We start from the raw sequence: 21181 nt of genomic DNA on the forward strand, positions 1-21181 counted from the left end.
CTAATATAAATACGTCAAATAACTGTTTTACTTATGAATGCTATTGTTTAAAGGTTTTTTTTATTTTCGCAGGTGTTGTTAACTTAAAAAAAGATTTTTGCATCTACGTTTCTGTTTGATGTCATGTCATTTGTGGGCAGCCTCTATAATACTATCCTATCTTGGTGGACAGACCAAAGACGAGTATAAACACAAAGTGAGGTGTGAATGAGCAGCGCTGCATTCTTAATACGGTCAGCCGGATTCTGATTTATCACGAGCAAATTCAATTCTCAAGACAAGGCCTTAGGCCATTGGAAAAACTGAAAAATCACATTTGAAGCCTTATTAGATGGTACAATTTATGTACATTAATTTCTCACTCGCCTCACAGTTCGTAGTGAATTCGGATAGCGTCTTAGTATCGACTTTTTGGTGCTATACAACTCGGCCGAAACAAGAATTTTTAAATTGAATTCAGCTGAATTTGTATTCCAACGAACAGACAGCAAACATTTATACTCTTGATGGCGAGCAATTGATCAAGCCAAGCTCTAAAGTGTGTTTCTGTGTGCAGCTCAAGCACTAATAGCCTTTATGAGTTCGTTGAACATGAAGGTTCGCTTTTAAATCTATGTATAGTACCATTCACATCGCCCTTTCAACTCACAACTTTCATGACCATACCCACAATGCCAGTAGCGAGCCCCCCAAAACACCACATATCGTACACCGGCGGTGGTGACACTGTCCGCGATTCGATCTCTTATACCCACCCTGTTCGTATTCATATTTTCGTTTATTGGAATTAGCCTGAAAAATTTCAACGTTACTAGAATGACTAGCGTTAGAATCCAGGCCAGAAAATTTATGCCCTGCCAACCGCGAGAACCGCCGCTGTCACGTGCATGGACCGAACTACACGCAAAGTCTCGTGATCTCAAATTAGAATAAAAACAAAACAAAACTATCTCCCTCGGCTCTCGGGGCGGATTGAGCAACATCGATTATGATTAACTGGTCAACTGTGCCGCCCCGCATTGCCACGCATTTGCAGCACATGGCATATGACGGTTGCACCTACGCGCGTTCACCGGCCTAGGTGACTTTCCTCTTTTTTGTTTTGTTCGCAAACTTGTTTTTTCTCATATATACACTTACGTTTAGGGGGAGGTCAATAGACCCATGTGTTTTTATTTTGATCTTACGAATGCAGCCGTGGAGGAACTTCATCTCAATAATTAATTCTACGGCTGAACTGGTAGTGATTGTCAACTGTCCTAAGCCCGTAGGGAATCACCGTCGCGGCTTTACATTGATACTTTGAGGTTAGTTGGGCAATGGTCCAGTTTCCATTCCAGAAGCATTGGTGACCACTGGAACAACAACAAACTTATGAATCAATAACACGAACGAAAAAATAAACATTGTTCCGCAATAGTGATCCGATGGTCCACTGACCAGCCGGATGATACTCCCATAAAATGTCAAATTTGTGATGCTACGCTGATGGCAGGGCAAGGCTAGACAACGGCTCACAATCGTTTGTATACGTATTCAGCCAAAGGTCGTTTCAACCGTCAGATGATTGTTTCTGTTTTTTTGTTGTGCCATTTTGAAAATGGCATACCTTACATCATCATCGCATCGACCACGCACATAATTCAAGTTCATTATCACTTCCGATCGTTGGCGGCACGGCTTCTAATGCGGCTGTGGCCGAGATTCCATTTGCGGTTAGTGGGTGTGAATTTGATGCACAGTCTCGTGTATCTCTATGTTTGCTGTTTGATCCGCTTGCGGTGCTGTGCCTCATTCCAAATGTTATTATCGGTTCAACTGGTTTTATGTAATGAGATTATTTGAATAGCTATAAGTTTATGAAGGTACAGTCAATCGCAAAATTAAGTATACACCCCGTGTTGGTTTGTCATTTTCCGAAATTTAAAAGTAAATAATTGAAAGCGACTCATATTCATCGTAAAATTGATCCTTTTCGCTCTCATGTAGTGATAAGGAAAAAATTAAAATGGTGACATTTCTACTTCATGTTTAAAAACAAATAAATAATCTTCGATTCAGACGTTGCAAGATTGAGTGCACAGTTCGAGTTTTTCTTAAAAAGAAAATTGAAATCAGTTCAGAAATGTTAACAGATAACCAAAACAAATCTCTTAGTATTTGGTATGGTCCCCCTTTGGCGTCCAGCACTTCCTGCAAGCGACGCGACGAGATTTCTGGCCACTGTAGATGGAAGTGCCTCCCAGATCTCCGTAATCGTCGTTTCGAGTTCCGCTTTGCTCCCTGGATTTTTTTTCTTCAGATGGTTCTTGATTTCCCACCAAAGATACTCAATAGTGTTGAAGTCCGGTGATTTCGGAGGTGTTTTGAGTTGACTGGGACATTATAGAGCAGGTATTCCCGCATGATGAGGTCAGTTTGCTTCGGGTCATCATTCTGTTGAAAGTAGTAATCACGAGGGAGAGCCAATTTCTGCACGGGACATTGAAGGTTACGTTTCAGGATGTTCAATGAAGCCATCTTGTCCATCGATAAACTCCATGGTTCCAGCTCCGGAAGTCGCCATCGTACCATATATCATGACTGCCGCCGCCGTGCTTTACTGTGGGAACCAAATGCTGAATCTGAAGCACCAATCCTGGTTTCCTTCACACTATCTGCCTTTCATCCGATTCAAAGAGATTGGTTTTCATCTCATCCGTATAAAGGACATTGTTTCAGAACGGCTTAGGTCAGTTTACATATGCCCTAGTAAACTGTAGTCATTTTTCCATATTCGCATTTTAGATGAAAGACTCCTCTCGGCCAACAAGACCTCTGATTGTTCCCGTATGCTGCTTCCCGGACAGTATCTTTTTTTTCAATGATGCCGACTACTTCGGTAGTCAATTTAGGAATGTTTGTTTTAGAGTTCTTTCGAAATGTTCGCACAATTACTTGTTCATCTTCAGAAGACAGGATACGTCTGTGTCTTCTACTCGGGACATTTTCCATGGTTTCTTCGTATTTCCACTTGTTTATGATTTTATTTGCTGTGTAGTGGGTTCCTCCGATTATATCTGCTATTTCCTGCAATGTCTTTCCACGACAATTCATATTTATTATCATTGTACGTGTAACAATATCTCTTTCTTTCCTCTAACATGCCATTTTGACTTTTCCAAACATCAATAAAAGAAACAAAAACCAACATTGCCCAAGTGTTGTGTTAAGTGTTGACACCAATCACTGACGAAAAAAGTACGCTAATTTGCAAAGATTTTGCTTACAAGGGTAATTTGTTCGGAGAAATTCAAGGTGTACACTCAATGTTGCGATGCCTAGAATAGAGATTGTTTTCCATTTTTAGGAATCAACAATAAGCAGAAAATTTTTCGTGGAATTTTATTGCACGTACAGCTAGTTACATGTGTGAGTAATTAATATGCATTGAAAGAATTTATGTATCCTCAATATTTTATACCAAATAAATGGAAAGTACCGTTAAGTAGCGTTTGTACACTCAATTTTGCGATAGACTGTGGGCCTGATCACGAACATCACTGTCACGTACGCTTTCACGTCACTTACATTTCACTTAATCTTTTTGTATCTATCATCGTTGTCACGGACAGTTGCGTGTAAAAATAAACTCCGTGAAGCGAAAGTGTTCATTCCCGTTTATAAGAGACATGTCGGTTGCAGAATGCCATACAAATGAAACACAAATTTCTGCATTACCCGAGAATTAATCAAGCAAATGAAACCAAATTAGGCACATTGAGGTTTTAGGATGCAATAAATGTTTCTATGATGGTTAAACTTTACACCCCCCCTCTCTAAGGGGGGCTGCCATACAAATGAAACACAAATTTCTGCATTACTAGAGAATTTATCAAGCAAATGAAACCAAATTTGGCATGTGATGGTTTTAGAGTGCAATAAATGTTCTTACGGTGGTTAGACTATCCACCCCCCTCCCTAAGGGGGGGCTCCCATACAAATGAAACACAAATTTCTACATTACTTGGGAATTAAACAAGCAAATGAAACGAAATTTGACATATGGAGGTTTTAGAATGCAATATTTTTTTCTATGGTGGTTAGACTCTCTATCCCCGTATCTGAGGGGGGGCTGCCATACAAATGAAACTCCAATTTCTGCATTACTCGAGAATTAATCATGCAAATGGAACCAAATTTTGCATGTGGAGGTTTTAGGATGCAATAAATGATTTAGAGGATACGAAACGTTTCCATGGTGAATAGAGTCTCCTCCCCTCTCTCTGATGGAGGGGGGGGGGATCTATGCTATTTGGGATGTGAGGGTTTTTGGGTATGAGAAATGTTTTATGATGGTATGACACTCCTCCCTCCTCTGGAATGGAGAGTGGGTCCCATAACAATATTTCAACTAAAAATATTCCAACCAAACATGACAATTGAAAATTTTCGGAAAACTCTGAAGTAAAAAGGGAAAATTCGGAAAATTTAATTTCTATATGTTCTACGCACGATGAAACGCAAACGCATCTTCTTCTATCTATACCAATAAAAAAGTATCGCCGAATGTGTTGGTAGGAGCAGAAATCGAGGAAGGAATTGTCCGATTTAGGGCTGTCTTAATTCTATCATATTTTCTGTGTAAAACATTTATTTCATGTAACGGAGAAACATGTTATTTGCAAGTGGTTGAAAATTTTTGAACGAGAATTGTGTCTGAAAATAATCTGATATTATAATGATGAATTTTGTTAGAAATACTAGGAATTTTAACAATACCGTTGAAATTATCTATTACGTAAGAAGAAAACACAACTCAGGCCTCATTGTTTGAATTACAAAACCAGCTGTACAATGTTGGAAAAACTTTACAGTTAATATTTTATACTTAAAATATCAACAAATCAATATTATACATAATCAATCATAATTATGTATTTGGGCCAGTGGCCTCCATTGCCATTGCCAGCTACATTTTTAGTCCTCAATTACATCCCGTAGCGCATTTACCGAATCCAAATAAACAAATTTATGTTTTCTGGATATGTATATATATTTCGTTCTAAAAATGCCACCAAGCGGGAAATTGCTGTTTGTTTATCTTTTCTTTTCTAAAAAGCAAGACAGGATTCAAAATGTTATCAAAAAAGCTAAATAAATACAAAATTAAACTTATTCCATTCCTCGTGACTAGCTTTCACCATCTAAAACACAATTGACAAATATACTTGTTTTTCCCCGTGACGTGACAGTATCGTGGTATTCATAATAACACCGAGTTCATCAAAGTTGTCACGACGGATGAACTCTTCCGGATTCTACACACACGGTGGCAGCCGTAACAGTGTTGTAGTGTAACAATTCACATCGTTTTCACCGTGAAGTGACGTTCGTGATCAGGCCCTATATGTCAGTTCATGACAATTATTCTGCTTCAACGGCGTTATTTTCCATAGAGAAATTTCGTCATACGACACAGGTATGCAGTTTGTGTCTGTTTAGGATAAGGATCTGGTATATGAGAAATCAATCAGTTGTACCAACTGTCGAAATTTCTATTGTTATAGTTGTCAGAAAACAAAAATCGCAAAAAGTTCCCTCAAGCCAGCGACATACAACAATCGCTGATCAATCATAACTGAGATGAAATTTCAAGCAGGTACCTATGTTAACCCTGTATCGCCAACGTAACGCTCTCGTTTTCGAGACATTGTACTTACACTCCGGCACAGAAATAAAAGACTTAGTCATATATTAACGCTAACGTTATTCATATTATTAACGCTAACTTTATCACATAACTTTATCACATAAAACATGACCAGCCAAATCCCACTTTTTGACTGGCCCAAATTTAAACTGACCAGACGTCCCGCGTTACGCGGGACAGTCCCGCATTTCAACAAAATGTCCCGCGTAAGATTCCGTCCCGCGAAACGTCCCGCATCAAGCAAAAGAAACGATAATGTCCCACGATATCAATATATTTCATGGCTTCATCGCACCGACATTTGGCTTCTTGTTTCAACTGTGTCAACTGGAGTCAACAGAATTGTAAAATGATTCTTTACAAAAGCCCCCTATTGATCCGCAGGGACCAACGTGAGTCAGACGAATAGTTCATCTTTGGTCCCCTAGCTCGGTCAGGGCTTAACGTTTTAAATAAGCCGAAAGAACAAGTGTATACTCGACAGGAAGAGGCAGAGTTTTTGATGAAGTATCGTAAATGAAGCGCCGGGCGGTCTTACGGATGTTGGCCGGAACCTGAACCATGGCCGATGAAAAGATGTATATCGGCGTGTTATTTTACATTTTCGTGGCTTTGGTGATCGTCTGTCTCTCTATTTTGGCCATTCGCCCAAAATTTTTCTATCGGACACAGCTGGGGAATGTTGGGAAGGTTGGTGGTCTTCGCGACAATGTATATCTCCAGCCGATCCATCCTCCAGTGATCCTTTGGCATAATGGGCTGATCCCAGGTTCGGCATAAAGACCACATCACCTTCCCAACTCCGGGAAGCACTCGGAAGAAGAGCGGCTTGGACATTTCCATCACGTCTGTCAAAGAAGGACCTTCTTCGAGAACTTGATGTGAATGATATATTCGACGTCATCGCTTACCTGGGGAACGTAAAGTACCCGGTCCCCTGCCATTCGTTGAATTCTAGCATCAAGTACGTCTCGTCTTTCATTATGTGTACGAAAAGAAGTTTTTCACCAGCACCTCAAGCTACTCCTTCTGGCCTGCTGCTCAGATACGGCCGGTCTCGTCTGTTGCTTCCGCATGAAAATGTCCATTTTGGCCAGATTCTTCTCCACCGTTTGGCCGGTGACTTCGATCTCCCGGCTTGAGGAGCGGCAAAGAGATGATATTGTAAATACCAGATCGGCTATATCTGGCGGACAAAAAGTACCTCAGGATGTCCAACTCTTTCGCTGTGGGGTGGAGCTTGCAGTATGGAAAAATCATCAAGTTGCTTGACAGTGCTGCTGCAGCGAATCAACAGCCTTGAATCATTTTTGTTGTAGACTTAATAAACGTAAGATTTAAAGAAAATTTGTTCCTATAAATTATCTTTCATCGCCATCCGAAATTAGTCCATTTTTTGAATGCATACGTTAACACTAAAATCGAATTAATGAATTGGAATTTTCGAGCATTCCATCCGGTAATTTGATGAAAATTGTAGAATTTTGAATCGTGCTTGCCAGGCGTAAATTATCTGATTGAGCGAGTGATTTTCGGGCGTAAACAAAATCTAAACCACCGAAAAATCACAACTGAGTGCCGATACTCAGAAAGAAATAATACTGATCATTTTAGACTCGCTAAACTATGGTTTATGTTCACATCTTTATATATAAAAGAGACTTTTTCCCACGTACGTGTAACTCATCATCACGGGAGAACGGCTGATCAGATCTACGTCGTCCATATATTTTGTGAGTTTGTCTTCACCCAAATTAGAATGATAGAGTAATTTGGAAAACATTTGAGATGATTGGAAAAATTCGAAAAAATTGACTATGCATATCTGTATATATAAGAAGGATATTTAAAATCAAAAGGGAAAATTCGAAAATAAGAGGTACGCATATGTATGTTTTGCTGGAAAACATCATTTAGATCAATTTGACAGATCTGAACGATAACATACAAACTCTCTTGAAGTATATTCGTTTTTTTCCAACCAACATATTTTCTAGAAATACATTATATGGCAGAACAACGTTTGCCGGGTCAGCTAGTAACGTATATATATAACGTTTTGTTTTTTGTGTCCCGCGTTAGACCTCTGACCATCTGGTCACATTACCCAAATTGTGCTCCTCAAATAGTACCGGCCCACAGAAGCAATTAGAGTAGCAGCGGAATACAATCGGGATACATCAATACTACCGCAAAAACGAATGCATATGATTCTATTCAAGGGCAATATGAAAAATAAGACAACGAAGTGGAGTAATGCTGCTGGCAAATACAACGATTTAGCTTGATACAATGGAACCCTGAAGAGAAGCGAAACATTGCGTCGCAAGCCCCACCCCTATGTGATTCCAACCAATTCGAATAAATTTCCCGTTCCTAGAGGAACTTCGCCGTCTCAACGTAGTATTACTTGTGTCATTTTTATTAGTTCTTAGTTGAGATTTCTATGCCAAACAACACGTCATGAAATGTAATCTAAATCACAAGCTCTAGAATACGCGTGACCACAGTGCAAACCGAAATAAATATCTCTGGCGAAAAAATCTCTCAATCAGATCGAGAATCGAACCTGAATCCCCGGCATGATGATGTGTGGTGCTAACCACTCGGCCACTCACCGTCCCGATTTCGGCAGACGAACTTTATACCAACTCGTTTTAGGAGTTGGCAGCGCCAACTCAGATTTGCCGATGTGGTTAAGCAACTTTGCATACTTAAAATGTTCAATAAAAATACATGAAATCTTCAATAAAAAAGGGCATAATCTTTTTATAAAATTTTTACAAAAATTTCTTACTTATAATATAAGTCCTATAAAATAAAAAAAGGATTCTGAAAAAAAAGACGGGTGGGTAATGTCGGTGACATAACCGGAGTGACGTAGGACAAAGGGGACAGCTTTTGCTAAATATATATTTTAAATATATTGTTTTATTTTCTTCTCCTACGTGAATTCCTACCTATCTACCTGAAAAATGGATTAGTTTACTGTTTACTCTTTATGAACATGTTGGGGGTTCTGAAAAGAACATTTGGTGTTGTGTTTTTGTGTTTTTTTTTCAAACTTGATTCTTGATTTTTTTCTGAAGGCTTTGTACTTATTAAATGTTCGACGTCGGGCATCTTTCGGCGTATACACATATCGTACAATCAAAATGATGGCTGTGATAGGGAAGGCATAGGTGGTTATCAGCTCATTCACTATCATATATTTCACTATTAAGCACATTACCGTACCTTAAACTGTGGTTTCGGAGACGAATGAATTGTAAGATTTGTAGTCTCCGCAAACAAAGTAAATAAAAATGAAAAAGAACTGAGATTTTGGAGACGAACTCTACGATCTGTCGAGAAATAAACGAGCTATAAGCGTTCTGAAAAACCAACAGTAAATACAGGGACGGATGACCTTCGGATTAAAGTCCTTTAAAATAAGAACAGAGCAGCAGGAAATACATAGCTCATCGTGTTGCTCCTTAGTTATTTCTCTATGCAATGCAGATGTAACGTCAGTCAATTTTCAACATCAGTTATCATCAGTTATCTCTATAATCGCTGTTAGGTATACTGGCACCAATCCGTTCGGCCTAGTTACCCTTGCGGAGCAATCAGTGAATGAGACCAACAGGGAACTGGAGACCTGCACGGTTCGAGTGAGCCTTCTCCTTTCCCTTAACATTTCCTCCTTTGTTACGTCCACACGTCCACGTTGCTGTTTGTTTTCTTTTTATGATGTGATGCGATGCGATGTTAAACGATGCCGTACAACCACACTGGTTTACGGTTTGAAAGAAAATGAGATATTTTTTTGGGATCCGCGCGTTTTATACTCCAGCGGTACACGCTCACAGGATAGAGACAAATCGGCAGACTCAGCCAGAGGGGCGAGTCCAACGAGACGAACGAATGAGCGTTAAAAGGCAGCGATGGCGAAAAAGCGAAAAAAATACATTCATTACGATTTGTTCGCTCGTTGGATTCACATGCAGGCTAAAAAGGGTCCTTTTCAGGATCACAAAATTATCTTCAATCTAAAGAGTTTTTTTTTTGTTATCACTCGATATCCCCATCTTGTTCGGCTAAACCTTTCTGTTTAGCGATTGCGTTTGCCACTCGCCACAGCTTTCACAGTTGGAAAATTTCTTCGCATCCAGCTTGTGACATGTTGTACAGTAAATTACATTCAATGGCACATCGCATTACCACCACTCAGTGTCGGATTGGAGGTAATTTTAACCTATAATTGAACATTTGCAATGACAGTGGTACAGTGTCGACTTTCAATGTGGGGTCATAATTTGGACCCCGAACTCTATGTTTACAAAAATGTCCAACTAAATATGTCGCATCACAGGTCCGTCCAATTAGCTAAATGTCGAGATAAGTGTAAATTACTGTACTTTCAATTTAGAAGCGATTTAAGAATTGGTGAAAATCAATAACCTCAGAACAACTGCCAATTTCACATACTCATCATATCCTGGCAAACAAATTATGAAAAAAATCAATTTGTGTTTTATTATTATTTTGGATATTATTTTAGAAAGCATTGAACTGTATTTCGTAAACTCTTTTTTGAAAGGTTTAATGGCCCTGATAAGCGCCTTGTTTTATGGAATGGTTCCAATTTAGAAAACTTTGTACTCGTGGTTTTGGAAAAAAACCATTTCGAACGCCCTCGATGCCGCCTTGTTCTGGATTTGCCACCAAAGCAGATTGTATAAAGAACAAACTTTTTTCTTCTGCTACCAGCTGCCGTTTTGCGATCGCGTTTGCCACTCGCCACTCGCTGCAACTGCCTGTTGTTGTCTTGATTTTCACCGAACCGAATGTGTTCTGTTCCGAATGCGGGTTTTCTTATCGTCGCGAGCAGCTTTGCCAGCTAACTCGATCACTTCGGCGGCCGAAACTATATAACGCCGGGCTAGGTGGACTGGTGCACTGGTACTAACGCGCTCGGCCTAGCTACCCTTGCGGGGAATTCCAGATCAACACGGTTCGAGCGGGATTTTGCCTTTCCCTTCACTTTTCCTCCTTTACCATGTCCAGACATGGCTGCTTGGGTTGGTTTCTTGATGTGTTGTGATGCGAACCGATGTGGTGTACGGTTTGAATGAAAATGATCGTTACGGCAGCGGAGCGGGGATTTTTAAGCTGACTGGCTGGCTCGAGAATTACGCATGTGTGAGACTGCGACCAATGTTTCGTTCATTTTTTTTTCTTTTTCCTTTCCAATCGTGCTTCATTCTATTTCGCTGCTGCTCTGGTTGCCCGTTTTGGTCGGTACGATTTGAGGAGCACAAAATGGACCAATCAAAAATGGGCACATTGTGCATTTGGACAATGCTTGATATTTCACAATTATTTAATTATTTATCTCAAGAAAAATGAAATGTTATTCGTTATGATAGATGCGTAGATATATTTCCTATCAATTGATGCAAAAACCTTTGCGATCTATTGAGAAATGCTTGAGTTATAAGCGTTCCAAATCTTGCATTTTTTCCTACTTGTTCAGTGCCTAGATTTCCATTTCATATATCTACCCCTATATCTTCCGGTTAGACGTAGTCCTACGTCAAAATCTGAAATAAAATATATGAATAGCTCATACAATAACTTACAGGTTATTCATACATTAGCAGAATTATTTGTTAGTTATTCTCTTTTCTACTTTTCTACAGATGGAATAACCTATATGTACTTATAAAAGAGTTTACGCGTAGGATAAACTTATTGTAACTTGTATTATAAGATAGCTTATTTATGGTTAAGATAGGCTAAGTTGGGTTAAGGTTTATTTCCTTCTTATGTGTAACGTGAGTTTATGAATGTTTCTATATGAATGCAGACGTCTGAATGTGATATTAATCCTGGGTAAACCACGTGTAATCGATTCCCCAAACCTAATGCTAGAATTAGGAGTTGGGATGAGAAAAACCACAAAAATGTGAAACAAAAATGTTCCGTTTTCAACGAAAGAATGGGAATTGTGTTTTTAGCCACGCCCGTAAGAGCCATCAATAAACTTATTCCCATACAACCAGCGCATGAATCACCCACATTAATTTAGTTTTCATTCAGATATACCGAAAACAACCTAAGAAGAAATAAATCAACACCAGCGGCAGTAATAACAACAACAACATCAGCACCATAAACGCAGTAACGTCATCGAGACCGCATCAGAGTGTCTAGACTCTAGAGCGACACTAAAATAATTGAATTTATCCGAATATCCTTGTAGTTTTCTGTATCTCTTAGCAAAATTACATTTTGATAATAATGCTTGACATTTTACAATTATATAATGTGTAATTTAACACTTTTGAATATCGATGTTCAGCTCACATAACTGTTTTGGTTGCTTACACACTTCCAAATGAAGGATTTTTTCATCCTTTCCTGCACTGCCGAACATTTCATTGAATTGCATCAGAACGAAACTGTACACGGAGTGAACACGTCTCAACTAGAAAATGCATCCGATCGAAGAGAAAATGTAGAGAACATTTTTAACCTACAATTTTGAGAGAATTTTGAGAGAGCGTGTTTTTCAAACCGCCTGAACAAAAAACACTGAAATTTTAAATAGTGAAAGAATATCATAGTAAATCCAACACGTCATCATTTCTTTTCAGCGAGCAGTTAACAGCCTTTGTTAGGGTTGAGTGTAAAATTTTAAAGTGTCTATAAGAGAGTTGCAGGAAAATCAGGGCCGTCAGGGTCACCAAAAAGTTCAATTATAGAGTTAATTTTTATATTCAGTTTCGTTCTAAGATACTATCCGAGGTGTTGTCAGTCGATTAAATTAATTTCGAAGTCCCACGTTAACAATGCGGTCGTGTCATGGACACTACACTTTAATTTTGCTACATCGAGTTAAAATGCGTGTTCTAGCTTATTTTAAGAATTGTCTGATGAGCAATCCAAATCAGTCGAATACGAATTGTTCATCAGAAAAAATGACAGAAACAGTGACTCGGCGTTTGATCGTGATCACGTATAGCTCTGAGCAATGGAACTCACCCCATGTTTTTTTCAACCCTGGGGTAAGTTGAAACCAGTGAAAATTGACTATTTTTTTGTCGGTGTTTGCTGCATGAATAAATGATATTTTAATTTTTTTTTATTAATTCGTTTATTTTTACAGGCTCAGTTACTTAAGTTTAAAGGAGCTATATATATATATATATATATATATATATATATATATATATATATATATATATATATATATATATATATATATATATATATATATATATATAAGTTAAAGAAGTTAGGCCTTTGGGAAGGTTTTTAAAAAATTATAAACGAACTACCTCACTTGAACATCGAATTATGACTGACTTTATTCCTTACTAATTAGCCTGAGCTGAGTTCCCTAACGCGGCGTACGGTTATGCTGATTCTCCAGTTTGGTTCCGGTGAGCTCGATCGTGGTGGACTTCGACCTGGCCAAAGCGCTGAGCCTTAGGATTGTGTATCGAACGATAGGTCGATGTTTCGATGGGTCGTTGGTATCGATGATGTTGACGGTGCAAATATTCAGTTCGATGCGCCGTCAATGATGATGCGCTGTTTGTTCATGTGTCGCCCGGAGAACTGATGCGTTAGCTCTATTGGAAGTGGGTCACCGCTGTTGTTCGGTGGTTAGTTGATCTGTTCGTGTAGTACATGGGGATGTGGGTGTTAACTACTCTCTCCCTAATGAAGATTCGTCTCGAATCTTAAGTTGTTTTCTTCGGAGGTACAATTCGATGAGGCTGCTAGAATTGAAACCGCTGTTGTTGATTGTTGCATAGATGAACTTCTGCGAGTATCGTTGAAGTTGTTTGTGCTGGGTTTTCTAGTGATTTGTCTTGTTGGGTTTGATCTGAGGAGAGGGAAGATGTCATGCTTTTTGTGTTAGCATAGGGTTTTACCTCTGTTGATACATTTCGTGGTGTGGTGTATACTCCAATATGTTTCTTCAGGCTCATGATTGCCAATCCTATGATCATGGCTGCGAGTGGAATCAGGAATCCAATCGTAGTATGTTGCAGTGTTATGTGGTCTCTTTGCAGTTTATGGATGTGGTCTCGGTTTTCAATTCTAAGCAGGTTTACTTGTTGCAGATCAGGTTGGTTGAAGATTACTGTTGGCTGAAAGTTCACTCCAATTGTTGAAATAGTTCTGATCTCGTGATGATTAATTGTCCTCTTGTCGTCGTATTTGCTTCCATTGATTGAAACAGAGCAGTTTGGATATTTGATCAGTAGAGTTCCCGTTATCTGTCTCGATTTGATGTTGCAATTTGAATCCAGAAGAACGGATTTATCAGCGTTTCTCACGATCAGCGTGTGGTCGTCGATAGGCTTAATGTCCATTCCGATGCGATGTTCCTCGTAGGGGCAAGATGCGTTGATTCCTCTTAATGCGTTGTCGATACAACCGTCGCCTGTTAAATTCGTGAGCTCCTGTCTTTGGCAAATTCTATAATTTTCAACAATTGTACATTCGTTATTTATTCCTAGTGTCAGTGTTTTACTCAGAACAGCTGAGTTGTAGGGTGTCGATATAATTCTGTTTTTTCTTGGTAATGTTTCAAATCTAATATATTGGAACTTTTCTGACATAAATATTGGGATCTTGATCACAAATATTATTTTTGTACTTTCATGATGTGTTTCTATACTAAGAAATTCATAAATTTGGTCAATATTGTTAATGTGAATATTTTGTTCTTCTAACTTTTCTAGTACAAACTCTGTTTCATTATTGTTTAATATTGCCCTAGATAAAATCCCTATTTTCGATAGTTGTACAATTTCAAAAATGTCTCTTAGTTGGTTGTTTAGTAGATCTAGATTGAAAAATAGATCGTGAACTATTCCTTTTAAATGATTTTCATATTCTGTGTTTACGTTATTGGCAATTCTCGATATTCTTCTTAAAACCTCAATTTGGTTTTCATTTACGTGGCTAATTAAATTGTTAATTTTAGCTTCGAATTCCTGATTGATTCTGATTTGTCGGTTGTTGTTGTCAATAAGTGTGTTGGTTTTGGTTTTTGAATTTTCTATCGTTTGTCGGATTAATTGTAAATCGTCGTCGTCTAAATTGCCGGTCAATGATTTGATAAACGTTCCTAATGGGTTTAAGAGTCCTCGTTTCTGTCGGTGTATGGGTTTCAACTGTTTGTAATTGTCGGAAATTTGTTTCATCCTAATGTCCAATGTTTTAAGGTATGGTTTCGTGAAATTTTGTCGTTCGAACTGGTGTAACGTATACTGGAGGTTGGTGAAACTACTTTCGAACTTTTCCAAATCCACGATGTGGAGATGGAAATGTTGAGATGTGATAATCTTCGCTTCTCTCTCGCTAAATGCTATTATTCCATCATGTCGTGAGAGGTCTGTTATCGTCACTTCTGCTGTAACATCAAGGGCTAATCTGGAATAGAGAAATATGTGAGTACTACTTTGGGTTTCGAGACGTCATTTTCTTTGACGTCTTATTTTTGTTTTATGTATCGTTCTTCCATTCTGATCTTGGAAGGTTTTTGTGTTATCTCTTGCGATTTGATATCGTTTATACTTATCCTTTGTTTTACTTTTGACCCCTTGGCGCGCGACGTATACAGTTTCGTCCACTTCCAGTGATGGGTCAGCTTCCTTGTTTTTGTTGTGGTGCTGTAAATCTTGTTTTTGTTTTTTAATGAGAGCTAATGTTGCTTCATTGTATATTTCATTCCTTTTCCTAACAATTTCTTCAATGTTACTCGGTCTCACCTCTCCCTCTTTTATTCCAAAGAATACTTCTTTGGGTCGCATCTTGGTTGAAGAGTGAATAGTGTCATTATAAAGTGCTACAGTGACTCTAAACAACTCTTTCTTACTTAATCCCTCATGTTTCGATCTACAACAGCGAAACATTTCTGCAATTGTTGAGTGAAATCGTTCAACGATTCCATTCACTTCGCTTTTATTAGATGGTGTGAAATATGTTTCAATTCCTAGTTCTTCTAACATGCCTCTTACTTCAACAGACTTTAGTGCTGGTTCATTGTCACTGACCAAAAGTCTGGGTATCCCATATGTTGAGAAGAATTTTGTCAGTCCTGAACGGACGTCAGGAATCGATCTCGATTTAATTGGAAAAAGCATTCCGAACTTCGATAATTTGTCTACCACGGATATGAACGTGTTTGGTTGACATATGAATATATCAACATGAACTATGTCTAGCGGCTTTTTAGGTATTGGAGTTTGGGCTAGGTTCAATTTATAAGGATGTCGCTCATATTTAGCAGTTTTACACGTATTGCACAATGTGACGTGTGTTCTAACTTTCCTTTTCATGTTCGGGAAGTAGAATTTCTGGCTGATAGCCATCAGATTTTCTTCGATGCCTCTGTGAGCTCTTGTATGTGTTGTATTTATGACTTCATTCTGTTCTTCTTCAGTTTTTAAGTCAATTAAGAACTTTTGTGAAATAACTACTTTAAACGTTTTGACGCGAGAAAAATAGTTTTTATACACAATTTGAAGGGTGTTGATGAGATTTTCTGGGCAGTAAATGCAATTTACTCTTTTAGGATCCATGAATTCTTTGAATATTCTTAGTAATATTGGTACACCAAAATTCACTTTTGTAAACGTGTGTCTTAGGACTTTGGGAAAAACTTGTTCTCCGGTGGTCTCACTCTCAGTTCCATCTATTTTCAAAATGATCTGATTGGAAAAAGTGTTTACCGGTTTTTCGGTACATGCGATAAATTCCGAGTCATCGGTGTCTGCCGAATGTTGCGTAGCAGCGTCTGATGAAGAATCATTTTGTTCTTCATTCAGATTTAAATTTTGGGGAATTCTAGAGAGGCCATCGGCAACGACATTTTGTTTTCCGGCACGATATCTTATATCGTAGGAATAGTCCATTAAAGCAATCATCCATCTGGCAATTTTACTTGATGGATCTTTCAAGTTCACGGCGCAAGTAAGCGGCTTGTGATCTGTGTATAAAATGAATTTATTTCCGAAAAGGTACGGTCGGAAATATTTGGTTGCCCAATAAATAGCTAGTAACTCCTTCTCAATAGTGGAGTACTTTTCTTCGGTTTGACTGAGTGTTCTCGATGCAAAAGCAACAGGTTTATCTCTTCCGATTGGACCTTGTGAGAGAACAGCTCCTATTGCGTATTTGGATGCATCTGTTGTCAATATGAAGGTTTTTTCGAAATCTGGGTGTATTAGAATAGCGCTGCTAGAAAGTATCTGTTTGCACTTGTTGAATGCTTTTAGAAATTCTGGAGTATGTTCTACTTTCTCATTTTTCCGAAGACATTGTGTTAGCGGTTTCGTTATCCGGCTGAAATCCTTTATGAATTTTCTATAGTATCCCAGTGTTCCTAAGAAGGATTTAATGTCCTTCTCGGTTTTGGGAATTGGCCAATTTTGGATAACTTCAATTTTTTCTGGGTTTGGTTTTACACCTTCTTCATTCACCACGTGACCGAGGAAGGAGACCTCTTTCTTCAAAAATTCACTTTTGTCGAGCTGTATTTTTAAGTTGGCTTTTTTAAGAGCAGCGAAAATTTTATTTAAGTTGTTGCAGTGTTCTTGTAAACTGCTGCTGAATACAATGATATCGTCCATATACACTAGGCAGATAAATCCGGCTAGGCCTACCAGCACAGCATTCATTGTTCTCTGAAATGTTGCCGGGGCGTTTTTCAGCCCGAATGGCATTCTTAGATATTCGTAGTGGCCGTTCTCAGTTGAAAATGCAGTTTTTTGAATATCGTCTTTTTCCATCAGAATTTGGTGGAATCCCGAAGCTAAATCTAGGGTTGTAAAATATTTACTTCTCCCTAATTTATCTAGGATATCCGTGATATTCGGTATGGGGAATTTATCATCCACAGTTTTAGCATTGAGCTTTCTGTAATCAACGACGATTCTCCATTTTTGAATACCTGCAGCATCCGCTTTCTTCGGAACGACCCAAATGGGTGAATTCCATGGTGACGTAGAAGGACGAATTATGTTTTCATCAAGCATTTTCTGAATTTGTTTGCCGACTTCCTCTTTATGGCAATGAGGATACCTATAGCTTTTCTGATACACAGGTATCTCATCATGGGTCAAAATTTTATGTTTCACAACATTAGTAGCTGTAAGGGGTTCGTTGTCGAGGTGAAAAATATCTTGATTTTCCTCAATGACATTGATCAAACTATTTTTCTCTTCTCTGTTTAAATGATCCAGACGAAGTTGGTCCATAAGTTTTCTGAATCTGTCAGGACGAGCTTCCAAAAAATTGAATTCGTTTTGCTCAACCAAGCATTCAAAGTTATTAAGAGTGATCTCAAGTGGATAATCTAATGAAAGTGTTTGATTCTCAGTTGAACTGTTCTTGAGACTGACAATGGCTTTATGACCTACTGCTTGGTATAAACCAGCACATATGAAAAGGTTTGTATTGATTTCGAGATCATCTTCTAGTAAAAAATCACCTGATTGCTCGGAAACTGGTATCTCTATATTATGAATGGTTTCTCTTGAAATTTCCTTTGAGAAAGGTTCTGGATGTTTTCTGAGCATCTGAAGTTTTGTTCCTAATATGGTTATGGAATTGTCATCTGTTTCAATCTTCGCTTTAAGTTCCTGAAGCGTTTCATACCCAATAAGGCCGTGGAAAAAATTATGAAAATCAAAAATATGAAATTTGAACGATTTATCAGTTAAGTCGGGAAATGGATTGAAGTCGACATATCGTTCAATTTTGTGAGTGCCTGAGATGTTGGAGACAACAGTTGGTGTAGGCAGCGCAAAGGATTTTTTCACAAATCGGGGGCATAAATAATTTTTGTTAGCTCCCGTATCTATCAATAATTTCAATCCAAACCCTTGACGTGTGGGAATTTCCATGTAAGGGATGAAATTTTTTGAGTTTACCTGGGGAAATGGGATGTGCTTTCCAGTTGAAAATTTAGGTTATCGACTGCTTCGCTAGAAGTTTCTTGTTCGTAGGTCTCATTGGAAGTTTCTTGCTCATTTTCTAAATGTATTTCTGAATGGTCTTCTTCGTATGAATAATTATCCATTGGCGTTGGGTAGTAATCGTGGTGATAACTTGCCAAGGGATAACATTGATACTCGTATTGATACTCTTGAGCGTTTTGTTGAGTTTGTTCAATATTTCTTAATTCCGTTATCCGTGCTGGTCTCGGTGGGACAGCAGGAAAGAATTGGCTTCTTGCATTATAATTATGCGGTGGTCTATTAACGTAATTTACATATTTAGAGCGAATGGATTTATCAGCATTCATTGGACTCGGTAATGCTTTCCGAAGTTGTCCATTGTTGGTATTATTGCCCTGAGGTGGAGCTGGAAAACGAGGCGTAAAGTTTGGTCTGGTTGGAATACTTTCATGCTGATATGATTGATATGGTTGACGGGGAATAAATGGTCGATGATTAAACATCGGTTGACGAGTTTGTAATTGAGGATAAAAATGTATTGGTTTGGGTAAACGTGGTGTTAAAGTCGGTTTACTTAAGCCCGTACGACTTTGATAGTTACGTTCTTCTACCGCAGCATCAAATGCTTGTTTTATATTTCTGGGTTGACGTGCACGCACGTTCCCTCCAATCGGCTCTTTCAGCCCTGCTAGGAAAACCTGTAGAGCATTTTCCTTATGCGTCGAGTTTCTATCATTTTTAATATTCTCTTCTCTTGGAGAAATATTAGTATTATTAATTAGTAAGGATAGAAGATTTTGTACTTGTCCAAAAAATTGTTCAACTGATCCGTTTTGCTGAAGTTGAAACAGCTCGCGGGTAAGTGTGACTGAGTCACGTTTATCATTATAATAAGCGATGAGATTTGCTTTAATCTCATCCCAGTTGAGAGAAGTTCCATAAGTTTCTAGGACTTGGTCCGCTTCATTAGTTATTTTGCTTCTTATAGCTTGAAGCCAAATTTGCTCGAAAGGTGTATTTTTAATAGGTTCCATGAATGGCATAAAATGTTCGACGGACCTAATGAAACTATGCAACTTAACGGGATTGCCGTCGAATGGTTGCAGTTCTCTCACCGCTTGGGGTGTTTGGAGAGATTTCGTAATCTTTTCAGCCTGTTCGAATATTCTGTTTGTTTCTTCAATTCGATTCATGTTCTGTCTAGGGGGTAGTAAAGGATTCGGTTGAGGTGGAGGAGGAGGTATTGGGTTAGGAGAATTGTTCATTTCCGTGTTCATTTCTCGATTTCTTAAATTATAGGGATGGAAACGGTCCATCAAATCCTATATCTCGGGGGTGAAGAAATTTGATTAGTTTTTCTTTAGAATTTTCTTAAATCTAAACGCGATATTTTATATGGCGATTGTTTCTTACAATCTAAACGCGGCTGGCTACACACGGCGCAGATATTCTCTCTGCTGTGTAGACACTGTGCTTTCGACCGGGGGAAATCTTATTGTACCGATCGCATCTACCACAGATATTCACTCTGCTATGCGATCAGTCTCCTACGCGGTGTGAGATTAGCACTTCACCGTTGGATGGTCTGATAAGAACTTTCCGCACTAGTGGAACTACAGATATGCTCTCTGTTTGTTACACACTAGTTACTCGCTACGCGAGGTGGTCTACTTGCACATACGTTTAATTTCTTTTGATAATGATATTATTAATATTTATGCAGATATCAATTCTGCCACATTGGGTGTTTTAACTTTAGTTATATAGAAGGTATAAGATAATAATTGTGGAGAATTACTTACATGGAGAATAAAACTAATATTCGCAGAGTGGTTCTTCCCGATAGCACCTTCATTGATTGATCTGATAAATTTCTTCTTTGAAACAAACATTAGTAATGTTCAAGTCTTTTTCGAAGCACACGTATTGTCTTTTGTATTTGGGCCTCTTTTTCTCGTTATTCAGTTAAACTTCACTTTGCACTAGATTATTTCTATTTTCTGTTAATCCGATATTGTTCTGCACTTAATCAATTCGATCACTATTTCATATCTATTTCGAAACACTTGAGCGGTAATCGCATCCTACCGACTGCGCCAGTTAAAGAAGTTAGGCCTTTGGGAAGGTTTTTAAAAAATTATAAACGAACTACCTCACTTGAACATCGAATTATGACTGACTTTATTCCTTACTAATTAGCCTGAGCTGAGTTCCCTAACGCGGCGTACGGTTATGCTGATTCTCCAGTTTGGTTCCGGTGAGCTCGATCGTGGTGGACTTCGACCTGGCCAAAGCGCTGAGCCTTAGGATTGTGTATCGAACGATAGGTCGATGTTTCGATGGGTCGTTGGTATCGATGATGTTGACGGTGCAAATATTCAGTTCGATGCGCCGTCAATGATGATGCGCTGTTTGTTCATGTGTCGCCCGGAGAACTGATGCGTTAGCTCTATTGGAAGTGGGTCACCGCTGTTGTTCGGTGGTTAGTTGATCTGTTCGTGTAGTACATGGGGATGTGGGT

Source organism: Toxorhynchites rutilus, chromosome 3, assembly GCF_029784135.1.
Source record: "Toxorhynchites rutilus septentrionalis strain SRP chromosome 3, ASM2978413v1, whole genome shotgun sequence".
NCBI lineage: Eukaryota > Metazoa > Arthropoda > Insecta > Diptera > Culicidae > Toxorhynchites > Toxorhynchites rutilus.